Consider the following 24762-nt stretch of genomic DNA (forward strand, 5'->3'; position numbering starts at 1 on the left):
GGGAAGGTGGTTGTCACTAGTGGGCATTTATTGAGCCTGAGGTGTGCTTTGTTTTTTCTTCCCTGCCACTCATTCTGCTGCCTACCTAAAGCAGGTCATCTCTGTGTTTCCTTTCAGTTTGTGCACTGATAATCACATCTGTGGGTGGATGAAGTGTTTGAGCTGGCTGCTCCCTGCATTGAGGCTTCAGAAACAGACAATTTAGAAATCCAGAGGTCTAACACCCTGGGTTTTGTGAAACTTTCCCTGGCCTCCTTCCCTATAATCTAGGGGTTCCACTTACATACCAGAGGGGAGTGTGTGGGGATGTGGGTGAGAAATAAAAGGGAAGTTTTCTAAACTTCTTTAACAAGCTGTTTGTTGTAAGCAGTTTTGTTGTGCTGCATCTCTCCCACAGGTTTCGGTGAATTGATGTAGACAATCAGCATGCACGTAGGCATACCTGTTATTTCATCTCCTAGGGAAGTTTCTGATCAAAAGAAATAGAAGTGGCTCACAGCAGAAGCCATCTACAGTGAGTGGTGAATGCATGAGAGTTTGTCTTGTACATTATATTTATTGTAGGCTTCAAACCTCTGGTTAACAAGTCTGATGAGTATGACAGTTGGGTAACATCCTCCAGTTTGATAGAAAGCTGCCTGAAGAATACTTCTACTATTGGGGAATTGTAGTCTTTGAAGTAATGTGTTTGCAAAATATACAGGATAAAAAAAGGAGTAAATATTTTAAAGAAATCCTAAAAAAAGACCTTCAAGAGTCTATCTTGTCCAACCTTTGCTCAATGATAGAATAAACTGTATCTGTATTTTTTTCTGACAATCTTTCGTTCCTGTGGAGAACTACTTCACATACTGTGAGTTATGATTAAAAAGCTGTGGTGAATTACTGAATAGTCTGTGTGTGTTGGGGAATTTAATTTGTAACCTACTGACAAGAAACTTGAATCTATAAAATAGGTTGAAGGACAAAACTCATTGTCACTACTCAACTAGTAGACTCTTAAAAACTCTGAAAATCAGAAATTTCAAGACAAATGGCTTTGAGGTTCTAAGGGAAGGGGATACAGTCACTTCTCTCTGCAGCAGTAGTAAAGTGACCTGTGGAGTTCTGGGTCTTTGCCTAGGGCTTAATAAACTGTTTAAAGTGGATGATGACTGCTGAGTCTAAGCAAAATTTACCCTGACCTAGGATTGATCACCACATGGAGGTGGCTGTGAACATTTCACAGAAAAAAAAATAAAATTAAAAAAAATCATTGCCTCTTCCTCAAAACTTCTTATAAAATCCCAGAGTCATGAGATGTATTTTAAACCACTGGCTCAAACCCTCCAATCTTCTGTTGTACAAGTGGATTTACAGAGCTGCAATATGGACACAGCTGCTAACCTGTTCCTTTTGTCTTCCTCTCATTAAAAACATGCTGCTCCATGCTGCTGTCATTAAAAACATCCCTGCAAATAGGATCAAGACTTGAAAAAGGGTTTCTGTAAGCACTGGAAAAAACAGGCAGCATTAGTCTGCTGGGCAATGCACATCCAATAACAGAGCTCCATGTGAATATAATGTAAATTACCAGGCAAATTGTTAAGACTGGTCAGAATACCACTACAGATACTATTGTGCAAACTGAAAAATGGTGCAGTGATGGTTATATAAAATAGGAAAAGATCAAGGAAAAAACCTGTAGCTTGACAGGTGTAAGGGGCAAGGAGAGAAGATACAGAGCTACGAGGTGCCTTATAGGGGAATACATAACATTTGAGCTGGATTTGATTGATCAAGCAGAGGGAATTTAAAAAGGTCTATATTTTCACCATTATTTAAAGATAATCATGCCTTTTGAATGCATCAGAGGGGAGCAATTAAAATATCAGAGGACAAATCTTCAGCAGCAGATTCATTCAAACACTGCTGACCTTCGCTTCCATTTACCTATTTACTGCTTGATAGGTACTTTGTATAATTTATAAGGCACAAATTAGTACTCCCTAGAACATCTGAGAAATATGTACTTCCAAAATCAGTTGCCAAGCCCAAGCTGTTTCTCCTGAACGAATGAGCTCACTAAAGATATGAAGAGTGATTTGAAATTCTCCGACAGGCGAGTATGTGAAGTTAAGCCAAACTGCTGCTTCCCTGCCAGTCTGGTTTTTGTCTTTGGAACAAGTGGCAGCCTCATTGAGCAGCAATACAGATAGCACAGTACTACCTAAAATGTTAGGTACTTATTAGATTAGTTACAATGAGAGAAAGATTCTATCAAATTATCGTTCTCCTCATTAAATGACCTCTAAAATTATGGAGAACTGAAAGAAATTATTTTCTACATACAAAGAGATGTCTCCCTATATATTAATTTAAAGAAGGGAGAGCAGACATTACATGTGGTGTCAGATTTGTAAATCTCAAAGGGTAATGTATGAGTTCATTATGTCAGATATATTCTAGATGATAAAAAAGGCACCAACAGTACAATTCTCGACAGCTGAACTATGCCTAATGGAAGAGATACAGTACAGTATATCTTTTTATAATTTACAATGCAGTGCTAAGAAAGCTCTGGCCCAGTTGGGAGATTCTCACTTATTCAAGTGGTTCTATTTAAGTCAATGGAAAGAGTAGTGCCAGGGTTTCTTTGCCTTTTCATGGGAAAGGACCTCTTGAATTCTGCTGATTAGCACATTTGGATTTCAGGGATAATGATCTGATTATTTTTTTTTCCTCAGAAGAGGAATAGTCTTATGAATATCAACATACTTTGTGTGTGTGTGTGTGTGTGTGTGTGTGGCATTCTATACCAGAAGTGGGACACTATTTTATTTTAGAAGAGGAAGATTGAAGAGACTAATTTATTATTTGCTTTATACAGTTTATATCAAGGCTTAACAAAATCTCACTGGACTAAACTCTGTAAATTTCCCAATCCAAAGTTTATTTGAGACTGTTAGCAACATTAATTGCCTTTACAAATTGCTGTATTTTTTCTCCCCAGCTTCATATATTTTTTTAAAAGTTCATTTCATATTTTCTCAGGGCTTTGTTACCTACTGGGAATCATAGCATGTGTGATAGAGGTGCCAAGATTTATATATTAAAAAACTAGGAGAATTCATAAATTTAACAACTGAAACAACTACATTTGGAAAGCATGATAATAGCTCTTGAGAGAAAACACACTTGTACATTTATGCTAATCAGCCAATTTGCTACTGTTTTCCTTAATCTTGAAAGGTGCTTTCAATGCACAGACTTCTGCTCCATGAATGATAGATTGAACATTAGGATATTACCCCATGTCAGCTTTTTTGCTGAAATTTGGACTGTGTCCCTATAGCCATGTTATACATAGCAAGTAACTGAGCATGCTACTAAGTTAATGCAGGACACAATTTTAATTTGCCTTTACTTTCTTTTATTATTTCTAGTGCTTCTTCTGGTGGAATTTCTGTTACTCAATTTACACCATAAAGTGGACTCTGAAATTTAGTGACTAACCTGTTTTGGGATATATGGTTGCACAGCACAGAAACAGGTGGCAGCACTGTGGCAGAATAGCTCACAGGAGTCTCACACCTGTGTGGTGCTTGCTAAGGCTGGTATAAATGAAAAAGCAAGCACTTTGAAATGAGGGGACTGCATAGATGAGTCACAGATGGTTTGAAGAAGTCCCAGTTCAGCGCTGAACTCGAAGTGAGAGTACTGTCAGCTTTCTGAAGCTCTACTGGTTTGCACTGATAAGACTTGGTTTTCTATACCTTGTTCCTTACTCAACCATGATTGCAGTTTCAGACTGAATAGCTGTAATAATAAGAAAGGACATAGCCAGGACCTCTGGTTCATCCTGGCTGTTTTACTGGCCTTAGGGTGATGATGTGATGGTTGCTCCAAAAGAGCAGGGAGAACATAAGGTGAACATCTCTCACAAATTACTGTCTGCGCTGGAGGTAATCATGTCATGAGTGTTGCTGCTCTCGCTTAGATCCTCTGAAGTCACCCAATCCCTAGTAAAAGGCTTATCTTTCCTAGATATCACTGTTTATGCCTGCTCCTTGCTTCTGATAGCATCAAAATACAAGTGTAATAGTAAGGGGCTACCCCTTAAAATGACCATTTTCAGAGAGGTTAGTAATCGGGTATGATGGATTTACTAAGCAAACAGCTTAGTAAGGCAAAGAGCCACGAAAAGTAGTGGCTCCCTCTTAAACAAAGTTTAAGACAAACTAACATAATTGAACTGATCTCACCTTTATAAATATCATTACACTTCAAAAGAGCAATGCATGTTATATTTATTAGAAAATAACACTAGCAAGTGGCAAAATTATTTGCAGTAGAAAGTAGTGATAAAAGTTTTACAATATGTCTACTGTCTTCTACACCAGGAATATATCTTCTGAGTTTCCTTCTTAGCCTTAAGCAGAGCAAACATGCTCATTATTTTAATATGACGTGCTTTCAGCCATGTCTGACATGTGCCTTTCTTTGTGGGAAAAAGGAAATCAAAACCCAATATGCCTTTCTCCATTTTCTATACTCCCTACACTAAAGTTGCAGATGCTCAGGGAGTAAAGACTTGCTCCTGACTCCAGATGTTTGTAATTTCTCTCACCAATAGATGGGGCTGGGACTTGTGAGAAGCTGAGTAGTTTCAGCTCTCAGGAAAAATGGTTATTATGTCACACCAGTCGATAGACTGACAGCATCATAAGTGCTATACTTTTAAAAGATATTTTACCAACCCTACAGCATTGTACTGTGTTGCACTTTACTAATCTTTATTCCTTTAATAGAGCACTGCATACTGTACCCCTGCTGTGACAGTTGCAAACCTATGTTTTGCTCAGGTTCCTGCACTAAAATTTTAATGCAAGCTGAAAAAATTATGGTAACAGTCTGGCCTTTCACTGGCATGAGGTAATTGTCACAATCTAGTATGCAATGCAGTTTTACTGAAATAAGAATGTTGGACAGAAAAGAAAAACAAGTATTTCAGGGTGTTTTATATTTTCCTTGCTGTATAGATTGCAAGCTTTTAGGAGAAGGTGAACATAATTGTATAAGTGCTGCTTCCATTAAAGAAAAGCTGATAAGGCTAATACATTTGAAACTGAGTAATAGGAGTTTGTAACATCTAAAAATAGTGGCACCTTTTAATGACTTGACTTTTAACTCTTAGAATACTTAGTAGATTATGAGGAATCTCTTGTGAACAAATAGTTTGAGTTCTGAAGAAGAGGTAGACACCTGACCTTTGTTTTGTACAGGTGATGTTTTGCATTACACTGTATGGGATATTCTGGAATCTGCCAAAGAAAGAATCAGAATGTCTAAAGACTAAAGACTTAAGGAAGGAGTTAGCATTTACATGACTATTCAGGAAACAAATATTTTTTCTGCTTGCAGTTAAACCTGTAATGATATAAAGGATTTTATGTAGTTAGAGTGATGTTGGATGGATTGGTTAAACCATGAGCTATCTGGGGAAAAACTACTTCCTTTCTGTTTGGAAGCATCTGATATTTCTTCCATCTAGCCAACATAAATTTATTGTAGACTTCAATACAACGGTTTTTATCCTGAGCCCAGTCAAAATTCCTGCTGCAGTAAAGTAGACAGGATTCTTCTCAAAGTCCCATTTCAAATGCTTTGCCTTTTAGGCAGAAAGTTTGGATTTTGAATATGAATGTTTTGTATAACCCATCCTTCCATTCAGATATTCATTCATCTGTCTCAAGAATGTGTTTGTTCCAGTAATGTGCAGCTAACCTGTGGCATTAATTCTAGTGCTTTACATCAAACTATACATCAGCATACATCTGGTCAACTCCTTTTCTCTAAGTGTGGAGGAGATTTGCTCCATTGCCATTACGTAAGTTCTACAATCACTCCAATCTCTTCCAATGTTTGAATACAATCAAGCAGTTCATTTATCTGGGTGACAAATTTGTGCTATAGGAAAAATTGTTTTACTTATTCTCTTCTCAAGAAGAGATTGTAAGTAATTGCTATTTTCTTTTTAATTTTTTTAATTAGAGAATGTTCCTTTCTCTTCCACATTCACATGCACCTCCTTCATTAGTGCAGGTGTTGGCAATTTTATTTTTTTCATGTGAGAATGTTAAAAAGGGCTGAAGAATGTACCTTGCACAAGGAGAGGCAGATATGGATAAAATAACCGTGAATGACAATATATTTAGACAGGGCACCAAAATTACAGACAAATGAAGATGCAAGTTAGCTATAAGTTGTGGGCTAGTGATGTCCTTTACAATTTCTGACACAGTCTTTAATCCTTTTGTAGATTTACCTAAGGTACCTATGACTTTTCAAGTTCTATTTGTTTCATTTGAGGCAGAGGGTAAAGACTCATATGCTGTTTATTTAGGAATTAACATTCTTCTTATTATGTGTTAACCAGATATACACAACACTTCTGGTTTGAAAATATGCTGTTTACAAAAATATGTAAGCTATTTTCTGCAATTAAATATGGACTGATATAATTCTTTGAAAAGAGGCATGTGGCATCAATGTGGCAGGTTTGGCACATGGTAGGATGTTATCAAAAAGACATTTTTCTTTTTCTGGCAAGTTATTTATGCAAATCCACTACATTTTATGTTTGGGATAGGACCTGAGAAGTCCCTGAGCAGGCACCTTGATACTATTTCAAATGAACTGGAGGGAAGGAAACTGTACATGTCTATCAACTATTTCTGTAAATATCATAGCTATTTTTCAGGGTCATTAAACTGGACTATCCATTGTGGCTATGTCTAAAAGCCAAAGGTATTTAAGGAGAGGTGACAATAAATATTTATGGCACCTTGATTCACAGTGTTTCTTCATATAAATTCGAAAGGTTTATGCAATTAATTGCACTGTGCACTTTTTCCAGATAGTTGGATAATGTTTGGAAAACTTTTAAGTCAAGAACAATGAGCTGAGCATGTAAGCAATGCTAGTAATGTCAGTTGTCAAAGAACATTATAACGGTATTATGGGGAAAGCCAGAAGGCTCATAAAAAAGAAATGTATTCTTGCTGAAAATCTGAGGGACTTGAAAAAAAAAAAGCTAAATCAAGACAGCTGTTTGACAAGGAATGTAATTTTTCTTTATGAATGATATGGTCCAAAAAATTTAATTAGCTTAGTTAACCCACTTGCAACCCTAAAATGCTGAGAGCGTTCCAATAGCCCCAAGTGCCTGTTAGCATAGGTGATCTTTAAAGCAAACTGTGTGAGTGGTTTTGCCTTCAGACAGTGTCATGCTGCTGTGACAAGATTCTAAGAAAAGCACTGGCTCATAGCATGCTACATGTCCAAGTTAATATTTCAGCACCTGGTAGGTGAGTTTTCTATGGAATGCATTCTCCAACAATGTTTTCCACAGTGTGCATCCAGAAAAGATTATTTTCATCCAGTATTTCATTCTTTTCTCACTTTTGCTGTAGAGTTGCCAAAGAAACGCTATTTCATTCAAAACCATCTCACAGTGGATTGCAGGGCCATTAGAGCAATCCCTGAAGAATCTCTTGGAACTCACATTGTCTGGGGGAAAACAGAGCCAGGAATAGTTTCCACTGTGGGGACCAGCTCCAAAGCATGGAGGAATCTGTGATGAAGCTGTCAACTTTCAGCAAAATATAGTCAGTAGGGAGTAAATCCCCATCTTTCCTCCTCAGTATAGGCTTCCAGAGGAATGAAACTTTTCTGTGACTTGGGACCAAGAGTGAAATGCAGGCAGTAAATGAAAGGGAGGGGCTAAAGCACTAGTCAGAAGATGACAATGTCATTCTCCAGTAATGGCTATCACAATCCCACACTTTCCTAGAAATATAGCTGCATTTATAACAAAGTTGGTCTCAGGAAGTAACATGAGCTCTTAAAGGCCACAGAGAATGTTAGGACGAGGCTCAGAATGCATTAAATAATGGGAAATGCAAGATACACTGACCTTGTTTGCATGACCGTGAGTTGCTTTTCACAGTAACTCTAATCTACTACTTTTTTATATCTTATAATATTCTTTAATTCAGCTGGTAAGAAATGGGTTTTGTGGTTTTGGAGATAAAGATTCAGTCATGGCTTGGAACCAGAGCCTGTTAGTAACCACAGCCACTTATAGGTTGCAACTATTAGTGGCCAGTGTCTGTTGAATCTATACTGGTTAAGCTGAAAAAATAGGGGAAGTGGTGCAACACAAGTTTGTGTAAGAGAAGGAAATTGCCCTCAGGCTCAAAGTTAATCTAGGAGAAGTTAAATGTTAGTCAGCCCAAGTTCTATTACTAGAATTGTTAAATGGGGAATTTGCATAGTACATAGAAATCAGTACTTATTAAGTATTGCATTTTTGGTAAATCAACCTAAAACCATATTTTGATTTTTATTTATTTGTCCCTTGAAAATACTAATAGAAACTGTCCTGATCACGAGGGTATGGTAAGAAATAATAAGCATGTAATAAATAAATTGCTTACATTTACTTCTCCAATATATTTTGTACACATGTAAGCATTACATTAGTTCACATGGATAAATATAAAAGTAAATTTGAGTAGAAAATATAGTAATACTAGGAGAGAAAAAAGTCATGTCATACAAAATGTTTCAATTGAGAAGCCTGTAAATAAAAGGACCAAGAATTTTGAAATGGGTTTTGAAAATGCAAAACACAAGCTTCTTTCACAATTTAATATTCAAAGTAATAATTTGAAATTAAATATATATCCTACTTTCAAATATGATAATGCTGGACATGCCATAATTATTCAAATTTGTGCATTCTATAAATTGAACCTCACCAAGTGTTTTAAAGACAACTGCAAGAACTTTCAATGGTCAATAAAATTCTTATAGGGAAGCTTTCTTTTTTTATCCTAACTGGTCATGTCACAACTGGTGCTTACAAGCCTGAGGATTAATAAGAAGCACTGAGGTAGTTATGGTAGTCTCCATGAACTGGAAATGCATCTGTTCATTGTCTTCTTGGTAATGCTCAGTCCTGTGCTGAACTGTCACCCGTGGCAAAGATTTTGCAACTGAATTTTGTACACACGGAGGATTTCCTTTCAACATTTTGAAAAATGCTCTCTTTCCAGTTTCACTGGATGCTTCATTGCTGGTTTAGCAGACCCCTTTATGAAAAAGGAATACTCAAAGTGTTTCTCCTATACTACAGCCTGTATTAGTATATTTATCATGATCTTTCTTTCATTTTCTTTTTAAATAAGGCTTTTCAGTGAACATCTCTGGACATTTTTTCATGGCTGCTAGCATTCTTTTTTTCTGTTTTCAGAAACTGCCTAGTTACAATGCTATTTAGAGAAAGGGATTAAATTCTGTAAACTAGAGGAAGAGGAGAAAATGTTATCAATCTGAAGTTAAAATAAGTCATAAATTATGTACATGTAAGTGTGGAATATATATATGTTTTACATATATAAAAATATATTAAATATTTCTCCCTCTTTTTTGTATAACTTTTCTTATTTGATTTTTCATAGTTACAATTTCAAGAATAATGGGTCCTCTCATGCTTATGTTAAGAGAATACCATTGAGCTATCCCCAGCAATTCCTCTTCTGTTCCCTGACACATTGCAATTAATTTGATGTGTATTAAATTTTATGAGCTGTAGAGACAAGTCAATTCAATCCAGATCCACTAAAACATTTGGATGTCAGGTATAACAGGAAATCTGTTGCAGGGCATGGATTTGCATCCGGGTTACTACTAGCTCAATCTCTTTGATTTGAAAGGAATGTGCCAATGACCTCTAGTTGAAAGCTTATGACACAAATATATAAAGGACATGAAACAGACAAGGAAACTTAATCAGTTTTGACTAAGCATAGAAATATTGAACTAGTTCTTTTAGGATGCTGTTCCTTAAAAAAAAAAAAAAAAAAAAAAGAAAAATTTCCACTCATCCTCAACCTTCCAATAATGAAATCAATAAAGTAATTAGAAGAAAGTGAACTGTATTAAGGTTAAATAGAAGTTCAGCTCACTTATTTGAGGAACTGTCAATACTTTCTTATCAGAAAAATATAAATACATGGAATTTATAGATTATATTGATTATATTAAGATGCACCATCTGCTACACAATCCTGTAACCTAGGGCTTTGTTTTCCAGTCATGGTTCCTGAAGGAACAAAGAGAAATAACTGGTCAAAATATTTCTGAAAATCTTTTTTAGTTTACAATCTACCTCAAAGTTCCATTCTTGCTTCTTCTACTGAAGCAATACTGTTAAACGTATCTACTTTAATTGTTATTAGTCAAGAGAAAAATCTTCATTGATATGTGATGATATTTGACAGTCTCAGTGTCAGTATGAGCTAGAGAATGATGAATTACTAAACAATAAGGAGTTAGATTTAGGAGAGTGGGTATAAATTTATTTGTTGCTGAACATCTTAGAAAAGAATTTAGTCCTGATAATGTTACAGGAGGAACACATCAATTTGAGGAAAACTTTCTTTTATAGAAGATGTTTAGCCTCATATTGTGCCTCAACAGACTTGAAACTGTTTTTTTTTTCCATTGATGGGTTCTCTTACCAACCAGTTCTGTTCTTCTTTTTCTCCTCCTTCCATTTCTGTCCCTCAGGTTTAGCCTGCTTTGCAATCATTTCAGTGCTGAAATTTCTGGGGTAGGGAGGGGGATTTTACATTATCATGTTCATACCCTGAGTTCCCCTTGGTATTAACTTCCCACTTCTAAAAATTTCTGGGACGTCGAATGAAAAACCAGAATTAAAAAGCCAAATTATTTGAGGAACTCAGATACTTGTCCATGACTGAGGCTACCGACAATGCAAGTGCATCAGTGGTGTTGTACATAATGGAGCTTGTTTCCCTCATGTCTCAAGATTTTTGGTTTGATTGTGCTTTCAAAGCTATTGATGCTTCCATTTTGTTGACTTGACTAACTTCAGAAAATATTCTTTTGCTCATTTCATCTATGATTACATTGTTAATGCTTGACTATGACATAACCAATATAACAAATATTTTTGACATGTATTCACATTTTTATTCTTCTATTTTTAGTTTTTATTTGGGAAATAGTTTGCTCTGAGACTTTGTCTTCTTTCCTCTTCTCCACTCTTTGTCAAATTTTCTGTGTAAGAGTTAGGATGTCTGAAGAAACAGTTTTCTCTTTCTTTTCCTGGCAAGACCCTAAATAGGTTCGCTGTTATGGTAATACAAATACTGTGGAATAACAAACCCCAACTATTCTGAATACGTTAACAAAAAGCATAAGAAATTTTCCACTGGAAATAGACCAACCTTGATGCAGTTCTATCAGCTTAGTCTTGCACTGGAACCTATAAACTGCAATATAACACTGAGAAAAATTTCAGGAAAAATCAGTGTGTGGGGCAAGAAAAAGGAACTATTAGAGCTTGACCTTCCTGATTATAATGTAACTTGAAGGCAAAGAAAATAAGATACACTGTTCATCCAGATTTTCCCTGTCATCCTCAGCTCATTAATACCTTTGCAGTGCAGAGATTGTTATGAGCCAGTTACTATATTTTGTCAGTTAAGCAAAGCAGCAGAAGTAAACAAATTAGAAAAATTCAATGTTGCTTATCTGAATTCAAAACAAGAAATTAAATTGAATGTGGGCAATCTTAAATTTGGTCATAATGTAGATAAACAAGGATAAGTAAATTGGTACAGCATTTGCAAATATATGCAATATTTTAAAACATTTTCTTCTTAAAAACCAAATATTTGCTCTATATAATAGCTATCTGTTTATTTTTGTAGATGAAATAATTGCTCTAGTCTCTGTCTTTATTAAACACTGGGTTTGGAGAAGAAGAGTTCGTACAAACAACTAGTCAGCTTTGCCTGTGCCACACCAAATTTTTTAAAAAGTAACAATAATCGTTATCATAATCTGATGGCTTGTGTTTTGGTTTTCAGTACATAGACAAGAATATTGATATGGTTTAGAAATAGTTGATGCAGTTGAAGTGTATTTCATAAATTTAAAAAATATTTTGGCACAAGACTTTATTTTCATTTTTATTTGATGTTTTCCAAGAATTTATTTCCCTCTGCCCACAAACAAGAGCCATTGAGAATTGTGGATTATTGAAGAGAACTTATAGAGTAGAGAAGTCACATTTTGAAGCTACCTGAAGAAATAAGCGGTACCTTGAAAGGTCACTTTCAACTAAAAATAAAAATACATTCCATCTTCCTGTTTTCAGATCTTAAAACAGTATGTCCTGAGCTACCACATCAGTCAGAAATATACCTGTCCTTTCCTTTACAGGCATCTCTAAGGTAAGTACTGACTCATTTATGTGGGCAATGTGTCTGACTTCCAAAGGACAGTGAGACAGCTGAAGGTACTTCTTAAGAGAGGTGTGTTCACTTGAGTAATACAGAAAAATACTGAAATAGAAACTTCATCTCTTGGGACACATACTTCTTATGAAAAACAAATACATTAGGCTGTGCAGTCAGATTCATACACTTTCAGTTTCCTGGAATTGCCAAGACATGTCAAGCTGTTAATCATGCTCTGAAGATCATCTGCTGACTCCAACGCTTCATTTTAGTAGGAAGTGTCATTGCTGAGGGCTGAGTTTTGCATTCCTTTCTCCAGCAAAACTTCCAGCAGAGGTGTTTGCTAAGCAAAGTTAAGAGGATATTATACAATAGTGCATATTCATATGGTTAATTCTTTTTTCTCTCTTCACTCTTGACACAAAAGAATATTGGATATACTGAGAAAGAAAAGTGTACGGCAAAAGAGAATAGCATGGCAGTGATGGTACAACATACTGCGTTAATGGGCAAGAGTTGATTTCTGTTTTGATAGCTTGGTGTCATAACTTAGTGAAATGTACCTTTTTTTTCTGCACTACACAGACAGAGAAAGGTGGAAAATACAGCAAGCTTTACCTGAGGTAAAGGGGTAAAGGGGGAGCATTCTTTTGTTTTCTATGAAAAGCTAATTCTCTTCCCTGAGATTTTCTGGACACTGAAATGTTATAAGCACATTATGTCTGCCAAGCTTGAGAATGCATTACAAAAAAAAAAAAAAAAGCACTTTGACAAAGAGCTTTTATTATTGATTGAATCTATGATGATTTCTAGAAGATACTGGATATAGATCTACATATTTCCTGGTCTGATTACCAATATAAAATTTACTAAGACTCCATGTTTAGCACAGCATTTGTGTTCAATATTCAAGTGGAAATTTCATCACCTGTTAAATCTGAGAAACTTCAAAGATGTTGGAAGGTGTGAAAGAAACCCCCAAACAAACTAAAAGGCGCATTGTCCCATGTTGTAACTTTTAACCCTTTTAATGATGACCTAACTGGGGAATATCCCCCAAACAAGATGAATTCAATAACACGGACATTGTCAGCCTCTGAGTGATCAGGGCAATCTGATGCATTCAGTGCTAATTACAGATGAGAGCAATCAAAAGCCATCTGATTTTTACAGCTGGTAGTAAATGTTCTCATGCACCTATGAAGAACAGGAAGACTAGGAATTCAAAGCTGTGCAGGCAAGGAGCTTCTACTTTGTCCTAAAATGACAGCCATGAGGTACCTCCTAAAAGTACAGGTTGGTTTCTATATCCATTTAAACTGTCAAGGGTGCCCTGAAGGATGCCTTTGTTTACCACTATCTAGAGCAGAGATAGATTTGGACAAAAGTGTAATTTTAAAATACTGGGATAGGATTAGTATGCAGAATTTAGATACATGTAACAGAAAAGGCATGACTGTTGTATGCTTTATTCTCTAGAGAGTACAAGTATGTTTATTGTGGAACCATTTTCTTCTTTAATGTTCATAGTATGTTATAGAAAAACAACGTATTGCTTTGTATGCAGAAATCACTTTGTGGCATAGCTTTGGGAATCTGTGCATTTAATAAGGCTTGCTGTGAGAAAGAATCACTTTGGCTCTCTAGGGGAGGGGGAAATAAATAATTAAAATAGGCTGATTATATAGCTAATACTACATTATGCAAATATGCAACCCATAGAGGCTTGACACACAATGCATTGATTTATATGCCATTTAAGGGCACCTTATCTTTCTGTTTCTTTTTTTTATAAGCTGGACTGTGTGTATGCATATTCAGAGAGAGCTGAAGAGCTGCTGCTTGCCTTGGTGTCTCAGTCCACAATTTGGAAGTGGTGGAATGGGGATCCAATTAGAGACAAGGGCTTAGAATGCACCCATCAATACCATGAACTTCGGCCTAAGCTCTAGCCCTTGGGCAACTTCAAGAAGAGGGAACGAATATTTCCCTCTTGGAAGTTTTTTTTTTGTTCTTTGGGTGATGGGTCAAGTGAAAGAATGTTTGACAAGGGTGATTTTATAATAAATTCCTGTCAAATTATGGTGGTGAGTCACCATATCTATTTACAGAAAAAAAGGATAAATAGAGGTACTTTTCAATGCAGAATCTCTCTTAACAAAGAGGCCTGGATTTAGAAGAGAAGGAAGTTCTTATTTAGAAGGATGTCAGAAAAGATGAATTAATATGAATTCTTAAGCCATGAGTCTGCATGAGTGGTTTGTTGAAAATAAGATTGAAGCATATAAGTTCCACCATTGATTCGGGTTACACACCTCCTTTTTTGCTAGGTATAAGCAGGGAGTCCCACAGAAGCATAATTCTAGAAACTCACAGAATTAATGAGTACTTTCTGGTGGTAGCCCTGGAGGCTAGCAATGCATTTTTGATCTTGCCTTTGATTTGCTAAATTTTTAAAATGTAGTTTTCAATCCAGTTCACGCTAGTGTCAGTGCATGTGAGAACTAAATTAGTGTTTGTTCATCCAGTGTTTCTTCCACCAGATGGAAACAGTGACGTTCAGCCTGTCCTGGGGATACAGCTGTCAGAGAAACAGTAAAGAGCCATCAGCTGGTGATGGCTTTTGGGTATTACTGACGTGGGTTGGAGTTGATCTATGAATTTGAGTCTTGTATTTTGTATCATTAATTTGTATCATTAATTTGTGTGAAGTTAATGTTGTTTTGTCTTTTATTTAAACTATATTAATCTAAGTTGTTAATTATGCAAACGTTTTTATATCTATATTACACTTCTGTATATATTCAGGGAAACATAAAACTGCAATACTAAAGTAAATTAATAATAAATCTAGCTCTGTTTAGGAAAGACAGCCTACCACCATATCTTCCCATTAGGAAAAGAGATTTATCACAGTCTTTCACAAGTGTAGATGTCATAGTACAGTGGACTGAGATGCCAGCAAAATGCAACTAGAGACTCTACTAGTATCTTAGCATATGTTTCTGAAATGCTTTTTCCTATCAAACATGGCCCATGAGCTGTTGTGAAGCCACTGATGGATTATCTATCAACCCCTCTACCATGATGAGTAAAAGCTCTGTGATACAGTGACAAGTTACAAGACAGTTTCCTTAAAATTCAGCACCAGCAGATTATCTTTGAAGTGAACTTCCCTGTATATTTTTTCTGATATTATTTGGCTGCGGAGAATTCTCTCTTTATCAAAGGTCTGTTACCCCAGAGCCAAGATGTTGATGGCTGATGAAAGCGCCTTGTTACTTTCAGCAGCTTAAAAGCCAATAAAAACTAGTTTTTGTCTTGTTGCAATCTTTTCTTCCTTTCCTCTGGAGGTGTTTGCTATAGGCAAGGTAAGCTACTAAGTGCTTCTTTAATCTGAATCGGAAGGCTTTTCACACAAATTTTAATATTTTCTTTTTAAGTAGCCTGTTATCAATTGAAGGAAGGCTGAAGACTAGAGAGGCTTCATTTATCTTACCAATGACAAGAACTGAGAAAAAAAGAAAAGCTGTTGATGAATGTTGTCCCTGCAATTAAAAGCATGTGAATAGCAGTTGCGGACACTATTCTTTGAGAACAATGGCCATTTACAGTACTTTAATTGAAGGCACGGGTGATCAATACAGGATAAGAGTTGTTAAAATTAAGATTTCGAGTGAAAGCCAGGCCAGAAGGAATGTAACCCTTACATGTTATTAGGGAAGAAACCAACAGTCCTTGGATTTGGGTCATTTCATCACCGTCCTAGGAGATCCAGGGTCATCAGGTTTAAGCAAAGGGATAGGAAATTTTTTTAAGTGGTTTGTTGAGCTACAATTTTGGAAAATACCTCATTTTACTTCTCTCTTTCCCTCTTTCATTAAAAACAATAAATGGTGTGTCAGAATATTGCAATCTCAGGACTACTTCCTCTGTTTTTCAGGCCTTAGATTGCATTGGACCACTGCATGACATGAGCAAGAAAATCTTAGGAATCCCTATGGTGATCACATCAATGTCAGCTTTCTAACTATCCAATCTGAACATATTTCCCACTCTTCCTTACTTCCACTCCTACCTTAAAGAGGACAGATGCGTCTCTGTGACCTGCTTTAACAGACATTTAACTGTTCTTTGTGGTTTTTTTGTGTGTCTTGCCATTCTTACCTAAGCTGAAATCTCAATATCCCAGTAGACCAGCTGGAGGCTGACAGGTTATTACAGCAAACAAATTCTGTCACGAAATTAAACTATAATGTTGAGGTTTATGTGGAGGAATTTGTTTCTATTAATTGATAAGATGCAGATTCATCCTATGCAAGTTGTATTAACACTGTTTTCTCCTTGTAAAATATCTGTTCACTTTCTCCATTACTTCTATCCTTACTGATAAAACCACAAATCTCATTGTTTTCCCAAAGTAATCAGCTTTCAGATGTTTCAGTCACAGCCAAGAAGCTTTTATTTTACCAATGTCTAAAAAAAAGATAAAAGGAAAACTACTTTTTGAAAACTTATATGGTGAAGTTATCATTAAATGAATTAACAGCATCTTAATTTTCCCTAATATTTAGACATTATCTGTCACAGTACAAGTTTCTTCTTTCTAAATTTCACTAACACCCTACCTCTCTCAGATAAGGTATAAATTAGTCCTTCTTGCCTAATCTTGTGTGTGTTCATATAAATACACTGCTTTATTTTGTATAGTCTGTGTCATAAAATGTGTCATTTATGCTCTGCCACTGTTCCATTCAAACTCAAACCATGTGTCTTTTAGCCTTTAGTGATTGCAAGCTTAGCTGTAAGTGACCATAGTAATTGGTAATATCAGAGTCTGATTCACTGGCTACCTCTCACTGTATTATTACCCAGAGCAAAAAACCCACATGAAATCTACTCATCAATTTGGACCCATATTTAAATAATGACAGGGGTCTCACTCTCTTGCGCGGGGGCCTTTCAAGTCATTCTGTGCATGCTAACGTGGTTTTTGCATTCTAATTTTAGGCATTAACCGCATGGTTGAGAGGAGAGGAATTTCTTTTTTGTCTCATAGAGCAGTGTGTGTATTTTTCCCAGATACTTCCTGTTGTAGTTATTATCAGTGAAGCTGAACCAGTTGGAATGGGGGGTGGAAGTGTTGGTGTAGAGCCGGTGGTGGCCTGGGTGTTTGTTACCGATAAACCGCTGGTACTTCGGATGAGCGTTGTTGGCTCCTGGTAACATCATTTGGGCACTGTGTGGTGGTGACAATGCCACAGGTCACCAGTGCCAGGTCGAGCCTGAGCACTGTGTTTCCCTAATTGCAACAGAGGCCATTTTGGCTCTGTAGCAGATAGGGCACAACAGGACTATGTGGCCTCCTGGCTGCAGGTTATCCAGCTCTCTGAAAGTTAGGGTCTTGAGGAAAACATGATTTTGCTTTTTAGTAAATCTGCTCATAATGTTTGAATTTTCAGGCTTGTTCTTATTGGATCTTTATTTCAGGGAAATACAAACCATCTGTTATAAGTTATTCAAAAATATATATTGGTTTATGCAGAAGTGCTTGTATCACTGAATAAACATTATAAAGTAAATTAATGCCTACTGTTTCTACTTTTGTTGATTTAAAAATTTCTAGAACTGAAGCATTGATATAATTTAAGCTGAAATGAAATAGGACTGTGACAGGAAAGGAGGTCACATTTCTGAATGTCACTCTAGCTGTAAATGAAAGGTATCATCTTCTACTGGTTATAAACCTTCAAAACAAGAGCATGCTGTATGTAAGTGCACAAGCAATATGAGTTGTCTTGTCTCACTTATTTCAAGTACTTACATATATAAATGTAAACTCCAGTAAATCAGGGCCCAACATGGGTTTTTGCAATCCAAGTGTCTGTGAACCAAAGACTTCATTAAACTTAATTTGGTTTGTTTTGTAGTATAATAACATTCTTTAGTTTAAAAGTCACTGAAGGTTCGATGATTTGATTAATCAAAGGTTTGATTAATATTAGGAATAGACTAAATTTTATTTTAAAATATTTCCAAATATAGGCAAAGAAGGCTTAAATAATCCTGAAAATTGTTTGGAAAAATATTGAAGGATGCATGAATTTTCTTTGCATATTGGTAAATTTAAAAACCTGACATGAGACCACCCCTCTGAAGAGGTAAACTGTTTCTAAAGCCAGTTCACACTTAAAAGCAAGCTAAAAATGAAGAAAAACAAACCAAACCAAATACAACCAGACTCTTCCCTCCTCTTATGATGCAATGGGATATGGAATTTTTGTGTTATGTGAGATTTATGATTGCACCAGTTTTGTTAAAATGTGGAGACAAGGACGAATATTATTGTCTGTGCAGTGGGCTTAGATGTGACCCTGTAGCTCTCTTTGAGCAGTTGGAAGGCATCAAATTGCTGCTTCCCAGAAGCAGCTGGGAAGTATCACCTGAAAAAGAGCTCTAAATGCCTCTCACTTCATCCTAGTGTGGATGCTATATTGGGAAATATCTTGAAGATATTGAATTTGGACATAAAAAGCAATAAAAGTTTGCTAAATTTGTCATATTACAGTGTCCTAAAAACCCAGGTGTCCAGCAGCCCAGAGGATGTCATGAGCACAATAGTGACCCAATTTCATCCATTTTTTTCCAGGGAGATAATGGAAAGGATAAGAAATTGAGTCTGAATAGGCTAGAAATAATGAAATGACACATACAGATTTGACAAAGTATAGTGAACAATATGTGGACACATTTCAGACAAAGATATGGTCACAAGCTTCTCATTTGTGGTTCAGCTTATACACAAACATTCAGCAAAATACACAGCTGAGTAATGTAACCTGTGATATAGCTTGTCTTTCCTTTAGGAAGTGTAAGGACACAGGTATTTTCTCTGTGTTACATCAATACTGATGTGTGGTAGCATAACAGATAATTCCTGACTAGTATGTTGGAAGAATGGAGGAAAAAAGTGTGAATGAAAATGTTAACTTATTTTAAACTCAAAAAAGGGTCAGTGGGAGTTCAGGTCTGCTCTTATTTTAGCAGATATGATTAACCTATTTATTGTAATAATAAAGATGATAACACCACCACCATAATATATAATAATAATAATAATAATAATAATAATAATAATAATAATAGTATTCATTTGAAGTTCAATGATGGATGTCTGATCCTAAGAACAATGGGCTTTTGTTCTCATTACAACCATTTCCCTGGAGCTATTCAATGCTCTGGAGCCCCCACACCCCATCTTCCTCCAAGCTTCCTTTAGTCTGTGAGGACTTCCTTGTAGTATAGCTTCCTGCCCTGAGGAACAGCACTCTTGGGAAGAAAAAGGTTTGGCTTCCAGAACTGATGGAAGCTCTAGAAGAAAAAATGTCATCTTCCAGGAGACACAGGTTGGATCGGTGACTGGGCTTCCCAACAAAGTTGATCCCAGGGTCATAAGATTTAGGCTTGATGAGTCTTGCATTAAATTTTGGGCTGATTGAGGAATGGAAAAGAAGCTGTGTTTTGGTTGTTGTTTTTCCCTTCTCCATCCACAGAGACATTTTCAGAAAATGTGAATAAATACTTGTTTCTGACAGAGCAGCTGAGACCTCTGAAATGGCCATTTTTCTTTTTCATTTTTTCTGCCAGTGACAAAATCTAGTATTTGGACACAAGGTGAGTTCCCTGCAGGAAAGCCACGAAGCAGAACATATAAAACTCAAGTGGAAAATTGCTGTGCTCCAGTTTCCTGTCATGTCTACTCTATGGATGCAGGATTCCCTCTGTGTCTAGCACGGGCACTTTCCAACCTCGCTTCACACTCTCTTCATCACCTTCTGGCTACCACAGAAATGCAAGGAACCTGTATCCAAAAGTCATGCCATAGGGATGATTTCTGGATTCCAAGAGAAGCACATGCAATGTTCCTGAGATTGGTGCCTTTTGCTTCTTTTCATGGTAAAGATTATACAGATATCTCCTACAGGAATAATTTTCCAAGCACAATCACAATTTGGGCCACCTTTGAAATTTCTGCTGTGCCTTTTGGCAACACAATAGGGTGCAGTGTGTAGCCAAAAAAAGTGTTGATTATTTTGTTTCATGTAGGAGAAATACCAAAATCCCATATGGTAGATGTCCATCATGGCTTTTTTTAGGAATTTTTAAACCCTTAAAACATTAAAATAATGTTAAAATAAAATAATAATATAATTATTTTTATATACTTATTAAAAGATACAGACTATTTTAAGATTAAATAATGCCATTTAAGGTTTTGTAGAAGATCTCATTACTTAAAATAGAAAAAAAAAGTCTCTTATCTAAAAGGTAAAAAATACCCTCAAAAGATTCAGAAACTATTCATTACATGTCTAGACTGAAATTTTCACAGATACATATATATATATTTTTAAACATATCTATAAATGTTTTGAGAGTAAACAATAAAAAGATTGTACATCTAGATTGAAAATTATATCAGCAACAAACAGTTGTGCCACATTCCTTGTGAGATGTCCTGGCAAGCATAAGATGTGCTATGAATTCAAGACGAGGCCCCAGATTTCATCAGGACACCAATTACTGTGTATGAGTTATGAAGCACTTCTATTGTTTTCTTCTGAAATATTTTTTTGAGTGAGTTTAGCACACATGAAAGATATGAGAATGACAGCTCCAGAGAATGAAGGTTTCTGTTTATCTCTGTAACAGGCAAAAAAACCAGACAACTGAGGAGTGAGTTTCCCCAGCACAGTTCTGGGAGGAAACTTGTAGAACTGGGAGCACAGTAATGTATTTTGACCTTTATTCAACAGCCTAGAGAAACCATACAGACACTGTCAGTCCAAATAATCATAAATTCTAAACATACCCTGCATGCAAACCTAGTTATGTGTATTCACAGCTGTTTTGACTAATTTTTTTTTTTAAAGAATGTACCAACATAGAATAGTCATGCAAAACTAAAAAGAGTATTATCCTTTTTTTTTTTTTTTTTTTTTTTTTGTGCTACCGTGTTTTTATGTTCACGGGCTTTGACCTCTCCATTTACACTGCTACAGCGATATCCATTAGTGGCAAAAAATGTTTTCTTTTTTGTAGATGTTTGCAGAAGCAGCAACCTCCACACCAACTCCAGAAGCACTGTAGTTAACGACAACTACTGGACTGTAACAAAGGTACAACAAAGCAACAGGAACTGGGCAATAGCTGTATTGTCACTAAAAGCCCATGGCTTAATAGTCTTTCTAGCTGTTTTGGTAACAAAACGGCAGGAAGTCAGTTCAATAATCAAACTAGGCTGTTTTTTTTTTTTTGTTGTTTGTTTCGTTGGTTTTTTTGCTTTTTGTGGATTTTTTAAAAGTTCTTTTTCTTTATTTTTTATTTCTTCCCTTTTTTCCTGTTTCTTTGATTTATATCAGCAGCAGACACAGAGTGCTTGTGGTGAGATCACTCTCTGGTCTCAGTTCCATTGCATTTAGGCACATGTCTAACTGAAAAAATGAACAGTCATCTATTTATGTGTAGGCACTGTCTTAGTGGAATACAGTCTTTCAGACAAAACACTCACCCTCCTTTGTACCTGTTTCAAGGTTTTAATAGAGTGCCAGAATCAAGAATGCAAGCTATTGTTCCCTAGAAACCTTTGGATAAATTATGACACATGAATGCCTCTCAGTGAGATTTTACAAACAAGAAGAAGAAAAAATTAATGGCCATCACTGGCTGTATGTTTTCAATAAAATATGCTCCAGGGTATATTGACATTTGTCAATTAACAATTAATCACCCTGAAACACCCAGTGTGGACAAAAAAGTATTACAGCATTCCCACAGTATAGCTGTTGGAGAAAACTTTAATTATCTATATCATTCTAAATTATCAGGGATGTGAAAGGAAGGCCTTAACCTGCTTCTCTTCAAAAGAGGTGCTTAAAGATGACTCACATTTTTCCTCCACAACTTTTTAGAAAGACAATTCAGCCCCTCTTTCATCATCCTATTTTGTAATCAACAGCTTTGTGTTTTGTTATATAGGATTCAGGCATCTTGGGACAGTATTGTTGAAAATCTTGATGGATGACAGAACATCAAATGAATTGCTGTAAATATTAAGTGGCTGTATTCTGGCACTGCTGAAGAAATTCAGCAAGCATATAAAATGAGATGGCAAAGTCTAAGTAATATGATAGTAATAAATGAAATCTGAGGGCTAAGTAAATAATAGCCATACTTAGTTTTGTTGCTGAACCTTAGTTTCCCAGACCAAGAAAGGGGAGTACAGCTTGAGAGAAATCTTTCCAGCATGGCAATGTGTTGCCTCGTACCACACTGGATTAGCTGTAATAAATTTCTTTCTTCTCTAGGGTTTAGAACTTGTGATTCAGAACGGCTTCGCAGTCCTGTGTTTTTCTATTCTTTTCATGATTTCTTTAAGGAAAACAAAGACTATTTTCATTTTAGATAAATTACTTATAAATAAACCTCAAACACAAGTCTTTATTGCAGGCTGTTGTATAAAATTGGACTGACATTCAAACATTCTGACCACTTAGGGCTCATACTAGTTTCTAGTTGCCAAGACTTTTTAAAATTAAGCTTTGCATGTGCTTTAGTGTAATATTTGACAGGAATCTTTTGGTGTTCAGGGTGTGATTTAGATGCACAGGTTTAAAGACTCAGATGATGTGTGTGCTAGTGTAGATAAATGCATTTTTAGCTTTGAACACCTAAGCAGTCAATCTATTTTCAAGTCTCATGCCTAAGACTAAGGCTATATTTATGTGGAATAAACAAGGACTTTGTTAGAATGAAGGTCCATGTCACAAGAATGAATGTAGCCTACACCAGGCAAAAAATGACACATCATTTGCTTCAAAATAATGTATTTGGTGTTTTCTGTGAAATGTTTGTGACATATCTTGCCTTGGGGCTTTTCCTTCTGCTTTGCCTCTGACTTGGTAAGTTCCTCTGCTCAGGGCCCACCTTCTGTCAAACCCATTATTTGGAAATGTCACTACAATAATGACATAAGAGGGAGGTGAGAAGATGACATACAAAGCTCCATGTACAGCAAGACTCTGTCGCTCATCTCTGATAGGAACTCATGGTAGAAACAACAGAAACTCTCTCTTCTGAATAGGATAGGATCAGTTCATGTGAAAGGCATAAGCTACTAATTCCAGAGTTGTGACAGTATATTGTATTGTACCCATAATTCTACACAAAGATTTGGGGTTGATTTGCAGCACATTTATAACTCTCTCAGGCTTTGTGGATTACAGTGGCTTGGTCTTATTTCAGATTTGATCACTGTTTTGTAATCTGTCACACCAGTTTTACATTAGTGAATCAAACCCTAATTCTGAAATGATATCTGCCATCTTTTCATTCATCACCTGGCAGCTGCATATGTAGTTGCCATGTAATTTATACTTTGCAGGTGTTGGTAACTCCATGTCAGAAAACAGAAAGATGCATGGATGTATTGGTAATTACTGTGTTACTAACAGGGTAATTGCACACTTATTTCTCTCTACAAATTACATGGTAGTCACACTCAGAATTACCATTAAAGACGTCTTCAATAGTTGCCAGTAAATAATTGCTTTTTAATTACAATATAATTACATGCTTATTACTGCCTGGTAGAATAAAGCACTACTTGATTTTGTATACTTCATGCCATTGTCACAGCAGCCAAAGGTCCATGGATGTCATTCACATGAGCGCTATCTGTGGCAACACACCAAACTTTTTGAAAGTGTGTTTATCTGAGAATAGGAAATGGCTATCTCCAAGGAGGAAGCCATACTCTTGGCTATACTCTTAGAGGAATGAGTTTATCCTGTTATCAAAGTGCTTCTCAGATAAGGTTAAATCTGCTGTGGTTTTCAACTATTATTGTCACTCCTCTGTTTTAAATTGACAGGAATGGTGTCCATGGGTGCCCAAAGTTCCAAAAAATTGTATGTCACTTTCCCACTGACAATGGTGAACTCTCATCCAATAGTTGACTCTAAGCTACCCTACAATATACTGGCTAAGAAGTCAAGAACCAAAATCGAATAAAGTTCCTAAGCAGTGGGGAACAGCAGAATATTTAAAAGTTTGATCTGTTTTCAGGGAGGTCCACTCAAATGAATCCCAGGAAATCTAACAGAATCTGTCTACAAGTCATACCAGTAGCAAAGAGGACTCCAGATCTCATGAAGAAAGCAGATTTTCAAATTCTGAAAAATTTTCTAAACTTTCTCAGCCAGGGATGCTTTCCTCACTGAGCCTGGCCTAGATGAGCTACAAGCTTTTAGCTACAGCCTCATCTTACAAAGAACAACAGACTTGCTGAGGTATGGGTAAGGATGATTAAGTACTTTACTGTAAGATTTTAGAGTCTGGTTTATTGCAAATACAATAAGAAAATTATATGAGGTTCAATTAATCA

Source organism: Passer domesticus, chromosome 1 (assembly GCF_036417665.1).
Source record: "Passer domesticus isolate bPasDom1 chromosome 1, bPasDom1.hap1, whole genome shotgun sequence".
In the NCBI taxonomy this organism is placed as follows: domain Eukaryota; kingdom Metazoa; phylum Chordata; class Aves; order Passeriformes; family Passeridae; genus Passer; species Passer domesticus.